This window comes from Corvus moneduloides, chromosome 16, assembly GCF_009650955.1.
Source record: "Corvus moneduloides isolate bCorMon1 chromosome 16, bCorMon1.pri, whole genome shotgun sequence".
In the NCBI taxonomy this organism is placed as follows: Eukaryota; Metazoa; Chordata; class Aves; order Passeriformes; family Corvidae; genus Corvus; species Corvus moneduloides.
In genome coordinates, this window is record NC_045491.1 from 16,968,943 (window position 1) to 16,986,437 (window position 17,495).

At 55.9% G+C, this 17,495-nt stretch overlaps 1 protein-coding gene across 11 annotated transcripts in view; it reads left to right on the plus strand.

Moving 5' to 3' along the window:
- Positions 1 to 17,495, plus strand: part of LOC116451916 (ankyrin repeat and fibronectin type-III domain-containing protein 1-like) — a 246,714-nt gene that overhangs the window by 182,067 nt on the left and 47,152 nt on the right. The window contains exon 1 of one of the 11 annotated variants that reach the window (XM_032125886.1): positions 16,548 to 16,845. The exons of 9 other annotated variants lie outside the window; for them this stretch is intronic. The gene's annotated coding sequence lies outside the window, so the exon portion shown is untranslated. Of the gene's footprint in view, positions 1 to 16,547; positions 16,846 to 17,495 lie in introns of those variants that run through there. One more of the 11 variants, XM_032125885.1, reaches the window with a different exon arrangement.

The following is a 17,495-nucleotide window of genomic DNA, read 5'->3' on the forward strand; positions in this document are numbered from 1 at the left end:
TATAATGGTGTGTATTGTGAGTGTGCAGTGCCCTCCTCTTCACTCCCCGCCACCCTCCCACGCAGGCACTGCTGATCACGTAGAGCAGCGGAGCAGTTCCAGGAGTGTTGAGTGCCTTCAATTTCTGCTCACGAGGGAAAATTTCCCGTTCCTCATTCTGCTTTCTCCACCTCGCTACCTCATCCCAAGAGCTTTGCCCCTCAGCACAGCACGAGCAGGGCTCTGGTACGGTTTCTTGGAACAGCCACGGATTAATCTGGGTTTTTATTCAAATGCTGTTGTGATATTTTCTCTCCGTGCTCCCACCTGCAGTGCCAGATCGACAGCTGGGCCACGGAACCAGAGAATCCCACAAGGCTTTGGGCTGGAGGGGACCTTAAAGATCATCTGGTTCTACCCCTGCTGTGGGCAGGGACACCTTCCCCTATCCCAGCTATCTCCAAGCCCCATTCTTTGAACGCTTCCAGGGATGGGGCAGCCCCAGGTCCTGCGAGCAATCAGCCGGATCTCCGGGAGCTCCTCTTTCCCTGGGAGGGATAATCAGGCAGGATTGGGCTGTGCTGGGCAGGCTGTGGGGAGATGTGGAGATGGTGCTAATTTGCACAGGGAAAAGTGTGACTGAGGGTGTTAAAGGAGGAAAACGCGCTGTCTTTCCTGCATCCTGACAAAGCCGTGTGCGTGGAGGGGTGATCCAAGGATTTCAACTTTCCTACAGGTTTCTGGCATTGACACACACAGGATTTAGGGTAGTGTGGTGGCTGTGCCCTGGGAAGGGATGAGGGTGAGGGTGCTCACTTGTCTCTTCAGGCTTAGGACATCATGTGAAAGGGCGCCACGACCAGCATTCCAACTAATTTATGGGGAAATTAATCCTTCTCTCCCCCTGGACTGCACAGGGAGCCTGGGCAGACAGTGCAGAGCTCTGCCATCAGTGCTGCCACTGGTGGCTTCAGCACATCCTGAACGTAGGATGAGCTCATAATCATCGCTGAAGAATCATGGAATCCCAGAATGGTTTGGGTTGGAAGGAGCCTTAAAGCTCATCCAGTGCCACCCCTGCCATGGGCAGGGACACCTTCCACTGTCCCAGGCTGCTCCAAGCCCTGTTCAACCTGGCCTCGGGCACTGCCAGGGATCCAGGGGCAGCCCCAGCTGCTCTGGGCACCCTGTGCCAGGGCCTGGAACAATGAATAACCGTATTTACACCTAAATTAAAGACTTGACTGAATCAAGCTGTGGACAGCCCAGGCAGGCTGACTTCAGACAGACTTTGGGGCATTTTACTGAGGGATTGTGGGAGATCAGCTCAACCCCCAGCCACAGGAAAACACCACCTTGTCCCACAGTAAATGGAAATGCGTGCCGTGCTTCGAGGAAATGGGCTGGAGAAGCAGATGAAAGGAACTCTAGGACCTGCAAATTCCCATTTTTAGATGTGAAATAGAAAAGCCTTCCCAATGAATGCTTCAAGAACACCTCTGGAGCTGACAGTTCTCAAGCAGGGTCTGTTGGAGGTTTTCCTTTGCAGTTTGAGGTAGGAAAAAAAAAGCGCCCAGGGAGAGAAAGCTCAGCTGCACTCATTGTCCGCTCGGATGGCAGAAGTGCTTTGTTTTCCAGAAGTGCTTATTACTCATGCAGTGTCTCACCAGGCAGCTGGAACACAGCTCCAGCGTGGGGCTGGTCCTGCCGTGGGCTCTGCCGTGAGGCTGTGCCGTGGCTTTTCCCTCCTCGTGGGACATCCCACCAGAGCCAGCAGTGGTGCTCGGTGCCTGCCTTTGGCACCACTGCCAGGGATGCTTGGGGCATCTTTTCCCCACGGTGTCCCCCTTTTGTCCCTCTGGATCTTGGGCCACCGTCTGGCAGATGTGGGGGCTTAGTGCTGCTGGTCCTGAGGGTGCTCCCAGCAGTGATGTTCCTGGAGGAGGCACAGCACAAGAGCTGCTGTCCCCTGTGCTGCACACAGTGTCTCCTCTGCCTGCCTCGGGTCCCACTTGTGCCAGATCCCTACTGTGCAATTTGTCCACTTGGCTTTGCCATTTCCATCCCAACAGAAGGGTTCTGAGGATGAGGAGGACTCTTCTTCTGGGCTCAGGTTTCTCTGTTCTCTCACCTCCCCTCAGCTGGAGAGTGTTGCTGAAAACTGTGGTGTGAACCAGAAACCAGACTCAGGCTCCCAGCCAGTTTCTAGACACCTCAGACTGGTTTCTAGCCATCTCAGACTGGTTTCTCGCCATCTCAGACTGGTTTCTCACCATCTTGGCCTTGCTGCTGTAAATCAATGGCTTCATGAGCCATGAAGGTGACCTCTGAAGGCTGGGAGGAGGAGCGTGGCTGCTGCTGAAGACATTGGTTCTGCTTCGTTGAGAGTGTCCTGTGGAGCCAGTCCCACCTTTCCTTGGGATTTTGTTGGCTGGCTGGAGCCCCCGGGCTGTCCCTAGGAGGCACAAGGTGCATCCTTGCAGCATGATGGACCCCACCTTCTCCCAGCAGAGCCTGGCCCTGGGGGATGTCCTGCCCCGCGGGGACACCGGAGGGGCTGTCAGCCACAGCGAATGAGAAACTGTCAATATTTGTACACAAAGGCCACGCTGAAATCCCTGTCCCAGTCCAGACATCAGAGGTGTCAGTTTTGATTTCCCAAACACAGAGAGAGCCCTTTCAGCCCCAGCCTGCTCAGACACTGCAGCTTTAATGTCCAAGCACCCAGCGTGTTTCCACTCCCCTCAAATGCATCAATCAGGTCTCGGTGAGGCTCTGAAAGAGCCAGTTTGTTAAACAAACACACTTAGTGTAAAAAGTTTATTCCAGTTAATTGGGACTTCATTGCAATGGAAACAAATTACCCAGCTGTCATCTGCCAAGGCAAACAGCAGCGGGGGAGCGGGGGTCCTGGCCAGGCGGGAGACAAACAGCCATCTCAGGCAACCTTATTTATGGCCTTTTTATGTATTTCTGTATTTATTTGGACATTCCTGAGCTGGAGAGCTGGGCTATTGCCGAGCTGCATGCCCCAGCACTTGCACAGTGCAGGTTATCTGCCTCGGGGGCTCCTGGGCAGAGAGCTGGCTCTGGCCCGGGTGGGCAGTGCCATGGGGACCCCCGGGCTGGGGTCTGTGTCCCTGGGTAGGTCCCTCCAGGCATGTCCAGGGCTCTTGCTCCACAGCCAGAGAGGAGGTGCTGGATGGGAATGTCAGGGTGAGCTGCTGGTCCCTGGAGGCTGGGGACGTGAGGGATGTGAGGGTCCCTGCAGGGAGCAGTGGGGCAGGGAGGCACCCGGGAGGGCAGGGGCTGGTGGCCACTGGGAACTTCGGCCCTGTGCTTCCATAGCTCCTTGCCCTCGCAGGGGTGCCCTGTGTTGGCATCCACCCCCCGTGCCCCGCTCCGGTCCTGGGAATTACCTTTCCGGCAGGAGAGCTGGGAGCACTGCCTGATGGATGAGGCTCCCGCTCATCCCCAGCTCGTTTGATTAACAAACACCCTGTCAACACCCTTTTGCCCCTCCTAGGGTTTTTTGTCGCAAACGAGGGAGCAGGGAGCTGGGATGGGGCAGCCGGGAGGCAGGCAGGGAGCGGGGCTCGGCGGAGCGCCCGGGAGCCGGGCAGGATGGGGAAGTGACAGATAAAGCCGCGGGATTAGCGGCGTGTGCGGTGTCAGGAGAGCAGCATCCCCTTCCTGCGGCGTTCGTCACCCGAGCTGAGCCGGGCTGGGGAGGCGAGGGCAGGACATCGAATTACCGCCTCCCCTGCTCCTGTCCCTGCTCCTGGGTGGCCTGTCCTTGCCTCGTGTCCCTCCGGCTCTGCCCGTCGGATCCAGGGGCTGTGCCATGGCTGGGGTGGGGACAGACCGAGGATGTTGTCCCGGACCATGGGTGGGTGCAGCCCTCCACGGCACATCTCTGCTTGGCTGGGGACGTCACCCCGCTGTAGACGGCAGCATGGGGGGGTGGGATGGCACGAGCATGGGGGCTCTCCCAATCCCCTTTGGGATGCATTCTTCCCTGCTGGCCTTGGGGACGTGGAGGACAGGAGCAGGTCTCTGCCCGTGTGCTGCGACCTTCCAGTGGGCTGGGAATTCTCTTGTGTGCCTGGTGAACAAACCCAGGGCTCTTCCACCCTGCTGATTTACCATAGCCACATCCAGGCCTCATTCTTCTGGTCTTGTGAAGTCCTACAATTCACATTGGAATTTCACATTGCAACTGAGTTGCCATCCAGAGCCTTTTATCCACTTTCCAAGAGTGTTCCTGTTACCTTACAGCTGTGAGATCACTGTGGCCCCCACTCTGTCTGTGATGGCACATGTTCAGGGGTGGAAGGCCTGGATTGGGATATGCATCCTTGGAGGGGTCTGGAAGGGGGAAAATAGCACTGGTAGATACATAGATGAGTCCTGAGATCAGACTGATCTTGCCAGAGGGGTGTGGGAAAGGTGGTGACCAGAACTGGAAAGGACATGAGATTTGGCTCCATTTCTGGAGCTTGGAATGGAGTGGAGGAGGGATTGAGGAGTTTGGCTCGAGCACCTTGGCTCCTTGGAGTCAGCTGGCCCATCTCGAGAGGCAATCTGAAAACACAGAGGTAAGAAAGTGGGGAAACAATGCCATGCTTCCCTGTGTGGGAGCTGGTGTCTGTTGGAGGCAGTCAGAGGCAGCGATGCCCCCTCAGTCCCACATTCCTGTGCCCCTACTCTCTGCAGGATCCTTGGTGGGCAGGGCCAGGGCACAGGGTGCCAGGCTTCTCCCTCCTCCACCTGGCAACCCTCTATTACTAGGGATTTTAGCTTTCTGTTTCTAGATTGATTTGTTGGTGGTGGTTATTTTTAGCTCCTCCAGTGCCTTGCAGATTCCTCGAGGGATTCTTTCTTTGCCTCTCCCTCCCACAGGTTTGTTTGTAATGGAGCCGCGTTGATTTGAGCCGCAAGCAAGAGGTTCCAGCGCCGGCGGGGGCTGGACTGCCACGCTCAGGGAGCAGATCTCCCTCTGTGGTTTGACTCAGCTTGATGTGTCCATGGGGTGCTTCCCTGTGCTGGGAAGGAGCATCCCTCCCCCCTACAGCTGCTGGTGCGGACCCTGAGCAGTCCCCACCCAAAATCACTGCCAGAGCACACTGGGTGGCTCCTTGTCCCCTTGCTCCTCTCAGCACTGCCCTCCCCGAGAGCTCTCTCTTTTCACTACCCATGGGGAGAAATTCAGGTCAGCGTCACCGTGCGTGGAAACAAACCCCAGGGTCCTCCTGCAGCTCCACAGCCAGGCTGGATGGAAATTTTTCAGCATATTTTAAAGCCCAGCACAAAGTAATTCAAAACACGTTGCGGGTGTATTTTGGACTCTGGCAGAGCTGTTGTTGTCGCCTCGCTTGGCCCACTGGCTGTCCCAGACAAGGGCTCACTTTGAGCATACCCTTCTGCTGAGCAGGGGGGCAATGTTTTCATTCCTAATTTAGAGCATCCGTCCCACCGGGGTCCAGCCCCGTCTCCCGCTGAGCCCAGCACAGCCAAGAGCCCGGGGCTTACCTGTCACCACCAGCTCCAGGGCTGCATTAATGTTCCCTAGAAAATGTGGCTCTCTTTGGGCTCAGCTGCTTCTGCTCACCCTGGGTTGGCGCTTGGTGGGGCCTGTGTGAAGGTACAGTTTGTGCTCTGTTTTTTCCAGGATTTTTTCTTACTTTGTAGAGCAGAGTGAGCTGTGCTTGTTTTTGAACACCCAAAGTATAGGTTGATAGTATAGGTTTGCTGTTTTTCCTGGGGAGAGGCAGCCCTGGGAGGTCCCACTCAGGTAGGGCTTTGGTGGTGGCATCTCCATCACATCCAGGGAAGTGTTTTTCTGGGGCACTGATCTCCACAGGCTGCCCTTACCTGGGACATGAGCACATGCTGAAGGGTTTCATTGGACTTGCTCCTGTAAAAGCAGTCCCTGCAGTGGCCAAGGAGACGAAGCCTGAAAACCACTCAAGTGTTCAAGCAAACCGTTCAAGGAAACCTGAAAGCCACTTGCAAGGCCACAAATATCATGGTGTGGCAGCTCCTCTTCCTCTCTGTGGATAAACCAGCTCCAAGGAGGCGTGAAGAGAGAGGACACCAGGGCCACACATCCTCAAGGAATGTGCTGGAAGAAAAGACAGGCATCTGTGGCTACATGGTGCTCTTAGTGGCTTGCAAAGTCCTGGTTCAGCTATCACCTAACTGCTTTCCATCAGGATCGGGCGGTGGCTGGCTGAAATCATACCCAGAACTAGCAGAGGGCCTTGGGATACCTCTGTGATGAGCCTAATGTCAGACTCTGCTTTAATGGAGCAACCTGGTGCTGGAGGTGAAGGTTTTGGAATGTGGACCCAGAATCCACAGTGAGCTTTCTTCTCTCTTGGCTGATTTCCTTGGGGTTGAACTGCAGCTTTTCTAGGGTTGAAGTTGTCATTGAGGTTTTCCTGATCTTTAATTTTATAATGTTCATTAGCACAGTTCCTGTCAAAGAGCAGCACGTTCCCTCCCTGTGCTCGCTGTCTCCCCAGTTAATAACCCTTTGCTGCTTTGGCTCTTTTGGAAAAAGACACAGGAGCTTTGGGAACGACTCCTGGTGTAATAGACAGACATCAGCATTGTCAGTCAGATCTGAAAAGCGGCGTTAATTCAAAGGGAAATGACTGCACAAGGCCCAGGGTACCTGTTGGGCAGCATTGAGCCAACCTGTCTCAAACCATGGCAGTGCCTGTGTGTTCCTCCAGCTGCTGAGGGGTGCTCTGAACCCAGATGGTTGCTTTTCCATTCAGGAATGGCCCCTAACAGCAGCTTCCTGCTCCTCCCTTCTCTCCCTGGGGTTCTGCTTTGAAGATGTCCATTGCTGAGGCTCGTGGTGCAATGCAAATTCCCTGTCAGGGTTGGGCAGTGCAGAAGAAGACCTGAGATGCAAGAGGTGAGTGTAGGAGGCACATGCTGTGCTTTGGCTGGGCTTGGCTGGGAGGTAGTCCTGTTTTCTGAGTGTCAGCTCTGCTCCTGAAGTCCCCATCTTCCTCAGCTGGGTTTTATCAGCTCCAAGGAACAGAACAAGGGCTCCAAAGTGAGGTTTGAATTGAGCAGGGACAGCCACTGCAAGAGCACAGTGCAGAGCTCCTGCCTTGGGAGAGGTGGAGCAGGTGCTGGCATTGCACCCCAGATGCTCGGCTCAGGGCCTGGGGGTGCTTCCTGGCGTGTGGGAGCCTCGGAAAGGGAACTGGCTGTGTCCATGGCGTGGTTTCAGCCAATCTGGGTTTAGTTCCAGGGGAGATCAGGATTGCCATGTGAGTTTGGCAGCCAAGGAAAAGGAAGCAAGAGGCACCAGCATGATGTCCTAAATCTTGGTAGGTCTTCAGCTTATGTGCCCTGGCCTTGACCATTTCAGGGTGCCCTTTCCACTGCTTGTGAAGGCACAGCTGGCCCAGAAACATTCCAGCTGCTCTTCTCCAGAGCAGAGGGCTCAGCTCTGCAAAACCAAGGTGTCCTTCTGCAGAACCTCCAGAAACTCAACTCTGGGCTGCACTGGCCTGTGCACCTGCTGCCTCATCACACCGGATTGGTGCTGAGGAGTTGGAAGCCCATGCCCTGTGACAGCCTGGATGGAGTGGCAGTGAGGTGTGAAGAGTGCTGTGTCCTGGGGACCTGCCTCCTGTGGTGTTCTCACCCCGTGGGCAGTGTTTGGCAGACACCAACAAGTGGTTTTGGCAAGTACGTGCAACATGTTCTGCTCTGGAGCGGGAAGATGCCACAGCTGGAGAGCATTCCATGAAATAGCATCCATGGAATAGCATCCGTGGAATAGCATCCGTGGAGTAGCATCCATGGAGTAGCATCCATGGAATAGCATCTGTGGAGTAGCATCCATGGAGTAGCATCTGTGGAATAGCATCCGTGGAGTAGCATTCGTGGAGTAGCATCCATGGAGTAGCATCCATGGAATAGCATCTGTGGAGTAGCATCCATGGAGTAGCATCTGTGGAATAGCATCCGTGGAGTAGCATTCGTGGAGTAGCATCCATGGAATAACATCCATGGAGTAGCATCTGTGGAGTAGCATCCATGGAATAACATCCATGGAAAAGCATCCGTGGAGTAGCATCCGTGGAGTAGCATCCATGGAGTAGCATCCATGGAGTAGCATCCATGGAGTAGCATCCCTGCTGCTATTGCCAGTGTGAATGCTCCACCTCTTCTTTGTTCTTCAGGGCTACAGGTTTTCTCCAAGGACAAACTCTCCTGTGGTTTATCTTTGCTTTCCAAGTGTCTGAAAGCACTCTCGAGGCCTTCAGGCTCGCAGCAGCCAGCAGAGCACACCATGCTGGGGTCAGTTGTGTCAGCTGGTGCTGGTGTGGGTTTGTCCCCACGCTCGGTGTCATGGTGCCTTGGTGGGCAGGTGGTGTCCAGCATCAGAGAGGGCCTCGCACAGCCACGGGGCAGTCTCGTGCTCTGGCCTGTGAAGCCCAAGCCCACGATACAAGGCAGGTAGTGAGAAGGTCACCTTCTCATGTCTCCAGCGCTGGCTTTACCCAGGTTGTGGTCTTTGCTGCAGGAGTCCGTGGTTGGAAATGAAAGCATCTCCTGCATCACTCCACGCTCAGTCCAGGATGATACACAGCCTCTCACATCTCTGTCCCCCACCATTGCCCCTGCACCCCAGGGTGTTTCAGGTGTGGGAGTGCTGATGGGCAGTGCCTCATCTGGAGGGTGCCACGTGCTGCTGGTTCTCCTGCTGGGAGGTGACTCTTGCCTGAAGAGTGTCTTGTGTTGGAATAAAGTGCCTTTCAGCAGCCTGGCTGGCACAGCTGTCCTTCATGGGCTCAGAGGAAATGGGCCTGGAGGTGATTTAATGGTGCAGTGTGGACAGCTGGCTTCTGAGGAGTTCAGCTCCCCATGGGTGTTCAAACAGCAAAGGCCAATCCTTGCAGCACTTGGGGATAGGGGGATAATAAGAGTTAATGGGGAAACTGAGGCACGGAGGTTTCAGCTCACAGGCGAGGCCATGCTCCGGCCAGGTTCCCAGCCCTGGAGATGTCTTTGGCCCATCCCTCTTGGCCTCTGCTGCAGTGCATCCCTCTTCCCAGCCACCGACACATGGTTTTTTGGGTTGCCCTTCCCCGGGTGCCTCTCGCTCTCCCCCACTGTGGTGCCGGAGTCCCTCGTGCCCCAGGCGCCAAGGAGCTCTTCTCTCACTTGGCTGCACAATTGGGCTCAGCATCCCAGAAATTCAGGCTTTCGTGCGGGAGCCAATAGTCACACAACCTCCATCCAGAAACCATCATTATCGGCTGCTTGCTTTTTTCTTGGTTTCTTTGAACTACAGCTCCCAGGATGCCTGAAGATATGCAGACATCCCGAAGACAGTGGTTTCCCATAAACTTTTGGGGTTTCATGCTTTGCAAGCAGGAATGTTTTTATTGCATCGCAAATCCCTTCAAGTCCCTCAAACCTCCGTGGCAGCCGCGGGGGCCGGAGCCGGACGCGGGGGAGGCACGCCAAGGGCTTTTCTCTCCTGCATTTTTCCTCTTCTTGCAAGAGGGACCTTTGTAACTCCCTGTCATGGCTTTTCAAGGGAAATTTTGGACGGGGAGGAAGTTTGAAGAAGCCATGGTTTGTCTGTAGGGATGCGTTTCCCATTCTCCTGGCCCTGTTATTTCAAGGGCTGCTAAGCAGCATCCGGCATCCCCGTGCACACTGAAGTGCCTTGGGCAAGGTGGGGAGGGGTTTTCACTGAGCTGAGAAGAACTGGAATGCAGGGAAGAGAAAAAGATGCAGATTCCTGCACCAGTGCAATGAGCCCAGGAGACTGGGGTTTAATTCCTGACGTGCTCACAAGTCCTAAGGGAAAACCAGAGAGGGACGTTCTTTTTTAGTGTGGACAGATGTGGCTGGAACTGCGGCCTGGAGGGTCCCCACCTCCCAGCCCCCAGCCAGATCCACCCAGGGGCCAGGGCACAAGTTCCACAGGTGCCCCCGCAGCTCTGCATCTTCCTGCAGCCCATCCTGGGACCAGGAGGTGCTGGCAGCGGAGGGGGGTTTGTGGTGTGGGCCCAGCTGTCCCTAATAATCACTTACTCTGTGTAGGAGAGGAGCCACAGAGGGCAGGGTAGCGCTGTGGTAACACGGTGGCGTTTTATGGTGGTGTTCTTCTGACCATTAAAATACTTCAATGAGTTTTTCCTGCCTGGTGCTGGTGCACACCAGTGTTACATCTCATAATCAGACTTGTGGTATTTTGCCCTTCTTCTTTTTCCCTTTGGTTGGCCAACATCCTCCATAGGCTGGGATTTTATAGGTCTTAATTTCTTTGATAGATCTTTACCAGTTTGGGGAACTTTGTGAGTGAAACACAGAGGTACTGGGTGTCCTTGGGGGTCACCAGAACCCCCAACTACCCAGATCCTGCAGAGGCAGCAGAGCCATGGGCCAGGCTGGGTGTGTCGTGGATCACGGAGTGGTTGGGGTTGGAAGGCACCTCTGGAGATCATCTTGCCCAGCCCCTGCTAAATCACAGCATCACCTACAGCAGGTTGCACAGGATGGTGTCCAGGTGTGTTTTTAATATATCTGGAGAAGGAGACTCCCCAGCCCCTCTGGGCAGCCTCTTCCAGTGCTCCATCACCCAAAGGGACACGTCCTGGCCCTGCTTTGTGCCGTTGCTGAGCACTGAGGCCAGCGGGGTGCTGAGGACTCCATTTCTGGGCAGCTGTCCTGGTGCCTCTGAGGTCTTCTCCCATCCTTCCCCCTCGCTCTAGGCCCGTGCGAGCCCACCTGGAGACACACCACAGCAGTGTGCCCAGACACAGCCAGCTCCCGTCACCTGCCCGTGCCCATGGCGGCGGTGGCGGCAGGCGGTGTGGTCTGCCGGAGCAGATGGGTGCCAGCCAGCAGCTGAAGCCATGGAGGCTCTGCGGCCGGCTCGCGTAACCACATCACTGCTCCCCGCTCTTGGACGGGCCCGGCCGCCCGGCAGCCCAGAATAACAAGCTTTTCCATTCCTGTGCGCAGCGTGGGACGCGGGGCCATGGAAAACAAGAGGCGGCTCCAGCGCCAGGGCTGCGCTCAGACTAAACACGGGCGCATCCCGCGGGGCGTCTGTCCCGCGCGGGCCGGGGGCTGCAGGCCGGGGTGGCCGGGGCGGCACGCGGGGAGCCCAGCACGGCAGGGTGCTGCCTCACTCACCGTGGGTGGGCTCAGCTGGCGTGAGCGGAGGGAGGTGAAGGTCCCAGGAGGACTGAGCCCCTCAGGAACCTCCTCACCTGTCCCTGCTGATTGCACACGAACGAAGAGATTGGTTGGATTTTGTCCTTTTCTTTCTGTTCCCTGGTATCTTTTTAATTAGGGTAAAAGCGGTAATTGGTAGTAGGGGAATTCTGAAAACCTGGCTCCTGGCAAGACAGGAGCAAGTCTGCACGTTCCTCTGACTTGGCACACAGACAATCCATCATGCTCACACAGCCCGCTTGGAAGAGCCCAAGATCTCTGTCCTGCTGCTCAGGAAGGAGTGATAGATATCTTCATTAAAAACAAGCACAGAGGGAGATGGTAGAATTCTTGAAAACAAGGAAAATGATGGGGATTTTGCCCAAGGAAAGGAATTTTTGACCATGTTATTTTGTAGGTTTTATTTATTTGTTGTCTGTATATGGATGGATTTTTGGGTTTAAAGTAGACTGTTAATTTTGGAGGTGAAGCAGGCTGGGATGTGCCAGTCATGAAATGGTCCTTGTCAATGATCTGGTTCATAGCTGGGAGTCAGAAAAAGATCTTTGCTTACACACAATCATAAGGTCATGGAATGGTTTGCATTGAAAAGGACCTCAAAGCCCATCCCATTCCACCCCTGCCATGGGCAGGGACATCTTCCACTGGCCCAGGCTGCTCCAAGCCCCAATGTCCAGCCTGGCCTTGGACACTGCCAGGGGTCCAGGGGCAGCCACAGCTGCTCTGGGCACCCTGTGCCAGGGCCTGCCCACCCTCCCAGGGAACAATTCCTTCCCAATCTCCCATCCAGCCCTGCCCTCTGGCACTGGGAAGCCATTCCCTGTGGCCTGTCCCTCCAGCCCTTGTCCCCAGTCCCTCTCCAGCTCTCCTGGAGCCCCTTTAGGCCCTGCAAGGGGCTCTGAGGTGTCCCTGGAGCCTTCTCCTCTCCAGGTGAGCACCCCCAGCTCTCCCAGCCTGGCTCCAGAGCAGAGGGGCTCCAGCCCTTGGGGCATCTCCATGGCCTCCCCTGGACTCTCTCCAGCAGCTCCACGTCCCTCTGCTGTTGGCCCCAGGGCTGGGGCAGCTCTGCAGGTGGGGTCTCACCTGAGGGGGCAGAATCCCCCCATCCCCTGCTGCCCACACTGGGGCTCAGCCCAGCACAGGGGGGCTCTGGGTGCTCACGGCTGGGGCACCTCCAGCTCTCAGCCAGCAGCACCCCCAAGCCCTTCTCTTCTTTTCAGCTGTTTTACAGCACCAAATGGCAACACCAGGATCTTAATGTGACAGTGTGACAGGTGTGCAGATCACAGCCTAAATATTGCTTACAATCTGGAGAGAGAGGAAACTTCCTGATCATCTTACATTGTCCGCAGGATCCCATCTCTTCCAAGTCCTGCAGCCCCTTTTCAGGCCACATTCCTACCCCTGGGCTCTCAGCAGCACATCCCGCTGCCTCCTTGCTGTGTCCACCCTTGGGACGCCTCCTGGCTTGTATCCACATGGGGATGGGTTTCCAGCTGGAAGGTGCCTGCTCAGGGGGGAGATGATTGTGGTGCAGGTCCAGTCGCCACAGTGGCACAGGCATGCTGGGGTGCAGAATGACTCACCAGGCTGTGGCACATGTGCCCAGCATCTCTGTCACAGCACAGATGTTGGTCAGAGAGGGGACAGTTGTTATTGTCAAAATGCAAATGAATAAAATTATTGTTTTGAGAGAGAATTTTTAGGGGAAGGACATGCAAATTTACCTTCCATTCAGATTGTGCATTAGTATTAAAATGCAATGTTTGAAAGCCAAAACAAAGGAACATTTTAATTTGGGACTCATCAGATGGTTCCTTCTGCTTGGATTAGCATCATATACTTTGCATCAAATTCTCTAAGTTTGACAAAACTCTGGTTTTCAAAGAAAACAAAAAGATGCTCTAAAAATGCCAGCCATTTCCAGGGACTCTGGCTGCTGTCAGCTCTCCTGAAGTGACTGGCCTGGTGCTGAACACGGGACAGGCCGATGGGAATGGGCTTTGTGGAATTCAAATGGGATATGTGCTTGGGCTCCCTCCTGGATGCTGCTTTAATCTGGCTTCTAAATAGCTTAGAAGAGATTGGATATTAAGAAATTAAGGAAATAAATAAAGGACATTTTCTTTGCTGGAAGAAATGGAAGGGTGCTCAGGCACTGGGAGGGTGGTCAGGCATTGGAACAGGCTGCCCCAGGGCAGTGCTGGAGTCACCATCTCTGGAAGGATTGAAAAATTGTGTGGATGTGTCACTTGGGACATGGGTTAGTGGTGGCCTTGGCAGTGCTGGGGGAATGGTCAGATTTGATGACCTGAGAGGACTTTTCCAACCTTTACAATTCCATGAAAAGCCAGGGTTCTGCTCCAAGGCACGGGACCCCACAGGCCTGGTGGGACCAGAGCTCACCTGGAGGGTGCAGACAGCCCTCACCATCGGGGGGGAACGGGCGGGTGCAGGGTCAGGAGCTGCCCCCAGATGACTGTGGGGGGCTGTGCTGAGGGATGGGTTGTGTTTCTCTCCTTGGCTTTCCATGTAAACACCCTCCAAAGAACACTTGCCTCTCCACAGCACTCGGAAGCAGCTGTGCTGCTTATTTAAGCACACAGTGAGGTATCTCCGTCCCGCTCCCCCTGCTTCCCTTCTCCTTCTTCCTTGGAATACCGACCTGCCTCATGTTGCAGACCAGAAATAGAGACTGGCCACTGACTTGCTAATTGTAATGCAGCCTGATAATGCCAGCTATAATTAGATCAAGGTATCCAAGTGCTTTTGCTGGCAGACGTTTCTGTGACCCTGTTATCATACTTTAAATAGAGGATCCCGTCTGCTCTGCCTGGCTTCTGGCTGCAGAGCCAGGTCCTTCCGAGTCCAGCTTGGCCCTTCCCAGGGAAGCCAGCCCAGCATCAGTCCTGGTGGCTGCATCTGCTCAGCTTGTGCAGAGCCAGGCTTGGCACAGCAATGCTCACTGACAGGCTTTGAGCACTGATTCTGCCCCCCAATATCTGGCAAATGTCAGTGGCCACTGAGACTTCTGTTGTTATAAAAATCCCTTCCCCAAGCCCCCAGTGCCCACAGCTGTGTTGGGCCAATGAAAGGGGCTGCTCTGGGCTGTGGTTTTCGGGAGGTTGCACTCTGACCCATCTTTCCTTTACTGGTTTAGGGTAATCAAAGCAGTGGCTCGTGTCGAACTGAGCTGTGGCAGGGGGAGGAATGGTTCAGGGTCTCAGGATCAACTTGTCCAGAGCTGCAGCCTCGTATCCCAGGGCTGTCAGACATCTCTCCTTGTTCTCTTTTGATGAGCCCTCTACATTCTTTCTTCACCCTCTCATGCAAGTCCTGTCACTCTTTCCCATCTGCAGCATCCCCAGGGTCCCTCTCCCTGGCCTTGGGAAGCCTCAGGCTGCTGCCCAGCTGTCCTGCCCTTGAGCACCCTCCTCACTGGGTCAGAACAGGCATCCCCACTCTGCTGTGTCCCACCAGACAGGGTGCTTTGGGTGTGCAGCCGTGTCCTCAGCAGGTGGGTGAGCCGGGGCCCTCACAGAGCTCATCCCCTCAGCACTGCATGAGCCTTTGGCTCCTTCTCTGCAGCACCGCCCTACCCTGGCACATCACGCAGATCCCCAGCAGGGATCTCATGCAAGAGTTTGGTTGGGTGGATATGCCCGAATTCATCCCTTGCTCTCAGTGTGGCTGCCCACAGCGGCTCTGACATGCTGTCTGATCTGTCCTGAGCTTGTCAGGGAGGGAACTGAGACCCCCTTGAGCACCAGTGTGCCCGGGGGAGGGGGAGAGGTGTCCTAATGTCATATCCTGAGGGCAGACCTGGGGCTGTCACAGCAGCAGAGCTCACCAGCTAATCATGGCTGAGTCAGCCTGAGAAGTGGGACACTGAAATCCCAAAGGAAAACCAGGGACTTGGAGAAACTGGATAAGCCAATGCCCCATCCTTTGGGTAGGAGCCAAACCTCCTGAGATGTTCTGCTGCCTTGCTAGCCCAGCTGAGCTCCTGTGCTGTTCCGTGGGGAAGGTACCTCACTGCTGTGTTCTGGCAGGACATCATCCCAGATTCCCTTTTCATAGAGTCACAGAAGTCATGGGATGGTTTGGGTTGGATGGGACCTTCAAGATAACGTTGTTCCACCCCTCTGCCATGGGCAGGGACACCTTCCACTAGCCCAGGTTGCTCCAAGCCCCGTCCAGCCTGGCCTTGGACGCTGCCAGGGCTGGGGCAGCCACAGCTTCTCTGGGCACCCTGTGCCAGGGCCTCACCACACTATAAGCAAAGAATTTCTTCCAAACACCTAATCTAAATCTCTCCTCTTTTACTTTAAGACTGTTTCTCCTCATCCTATCACTACGAAAAGTACCCAAGTAAAAGCCTACTCTGCCTCTTTTTTAATCCTGGGCAGTACCTGGGGACTGGGGGGTGCGTGGGGGTTGAGCCTCCAGAGGTGCAGCAGAAGGGCAGTGTCCCATACAGACACTGGGGTCATCAGCAGAAGCCCTGGGTGGGTGACCCCAGCAGGGCAGCCCTGGCCATGTGCAATCAGCGTCTGTCCCCAAGCTGAGGAAACACATGGGGGGTCCTCAGGCAGGGTCCTCAGCGCTTCCCAGCTCACCTGGAGCTAGGGTTTGGGCTTGGGAAGCCCCTGTGGGCATTGTCCTGTGTCGGTCCCCAAAACAGTGACGGAAGAGCTCAGTCTGTGGTTTGTGCCCCAGCCATGGACACTGCTCATGGATTTGGGAGGCTGAGCAGGAGGGATGTCAGCAGAGTGGAGCATGAGGCTCGCCAGACTGCCTGCATGCTCACCCACGAGTCCATGAAGGTTGGAGACCAGTGGTCCAAACCACTTTCCCGAGTGGTGAGGACAGGGGCAGGACAGCCTAGCGGCGTGGGGGATCTTGGGACTTCCTCCTCCAAAGCTCACCTGGGGTTTGGTGGGACACAGAGTAGTTTTCAGCATCCCTACCTCTGCTTTCTCCCCTTCTCAGTGGGAGCAGGTAGTGAGGCAGGGCCATGCAGGGTGACAGGGGCTCATGGGGACGCCAGCAGGGTTTGGTGGCATGTCATTGCATCAGGGGTGCCACAGCACACCCAGAGCAAGTGGAGGTGAGGCATCGCTGCCTTGTGCCTGGTGGTCCCTCCACGGCTGAGCCTGGTACTCCTCACCGGAGCCCGATCCCGTGCACCTGAGCCAGGTTCTCCTTGGCTGAGCCCTGTGTCCCTCGGCCGAGCCCGGTCCCCCCATCTGAGCCCGCACAGGCTCCTGGTTATGTAAAGCCACGCCAAGCGCAACCAGGAGATTCTTCAGTGTCGGAATCTGAGTCACATGGGGCTGTTTTATTTCCCCCTCTGCTAATCTCGTTTCTATAGAAACAAGATTGGGAGAAAAAAAAAAATAAAAGAAAAAAAGAGCCAAGCACAGAGCAAACGAGAAACCTGAGGTGATGGGTGAGGGAAGCGGAGGTGGCAGCTGAGGAGGTCAGGCGACGTGGATGGGAGCAGGGGACCCTGTTCAGGATGGGAGTGTGCACAGAGGGGACGGGGACTCTCCCGAGGAGACACTCTGGGATGAGCTGCTGCTCTGGCAGTGGGTGAGCAGAGCGCCAGGAGCGAAGGGAGCAGAGGCTGTGCAGGTGAGTGAGCATCATTCGCGCGGCTCGCGGGCATCTGTCCCTGTCCCTGCAGGGCACAGCCGGGCACGGCTCACTGGGGTCCTGGCCCTGGCTGCTGCTTTGGAGACACTCTCGTGCTGGGACCGTGGTCAGTGGGAAGCGTGTCCCCGGTGAGCGGGGCTTGCCGGAGCGGTGTGCGCAGCCAGCGCTCGCCTGGAGGCTGACTGCATGTCCGTGGCCATGAGTCTGTCCTTCGCAAACCCTCTCTCTCCCGAAAGACTGCTCCCTGCTTGGGAAGAACCTTTCCAGCTTTGGTTATTTTCCCTCTGTTTTACCCTAACTGTACCTGTGCAAATAAGACGCTGACAGGAGCCAAACCCCGCAGCCGCAGGGAGCGCAGGGCTGTGCGCTGCCCGGGCTGTGCGCTGCCAGGGCTGTGTGCACCCAGCACCGCTCGCCCCAGGCACAGCCGCCTTCCCCAGCCCGGCTGCAGCCGGGATGCCCGTGGGGATAAGCCCGGCTCAAGGCTCTGTGTGCAGTGGCTGCTCCCCAAGGAGGGAGGACCAGCTGGAACGCTGCTTGCTTGCCTGGGCTGCCTACAGCCCCTGGCTCATCCCGGGGCTGCTGCCTGTGCTGATGGAAGAGGCTGGGAGCTGCCTGCCCGCATCTGG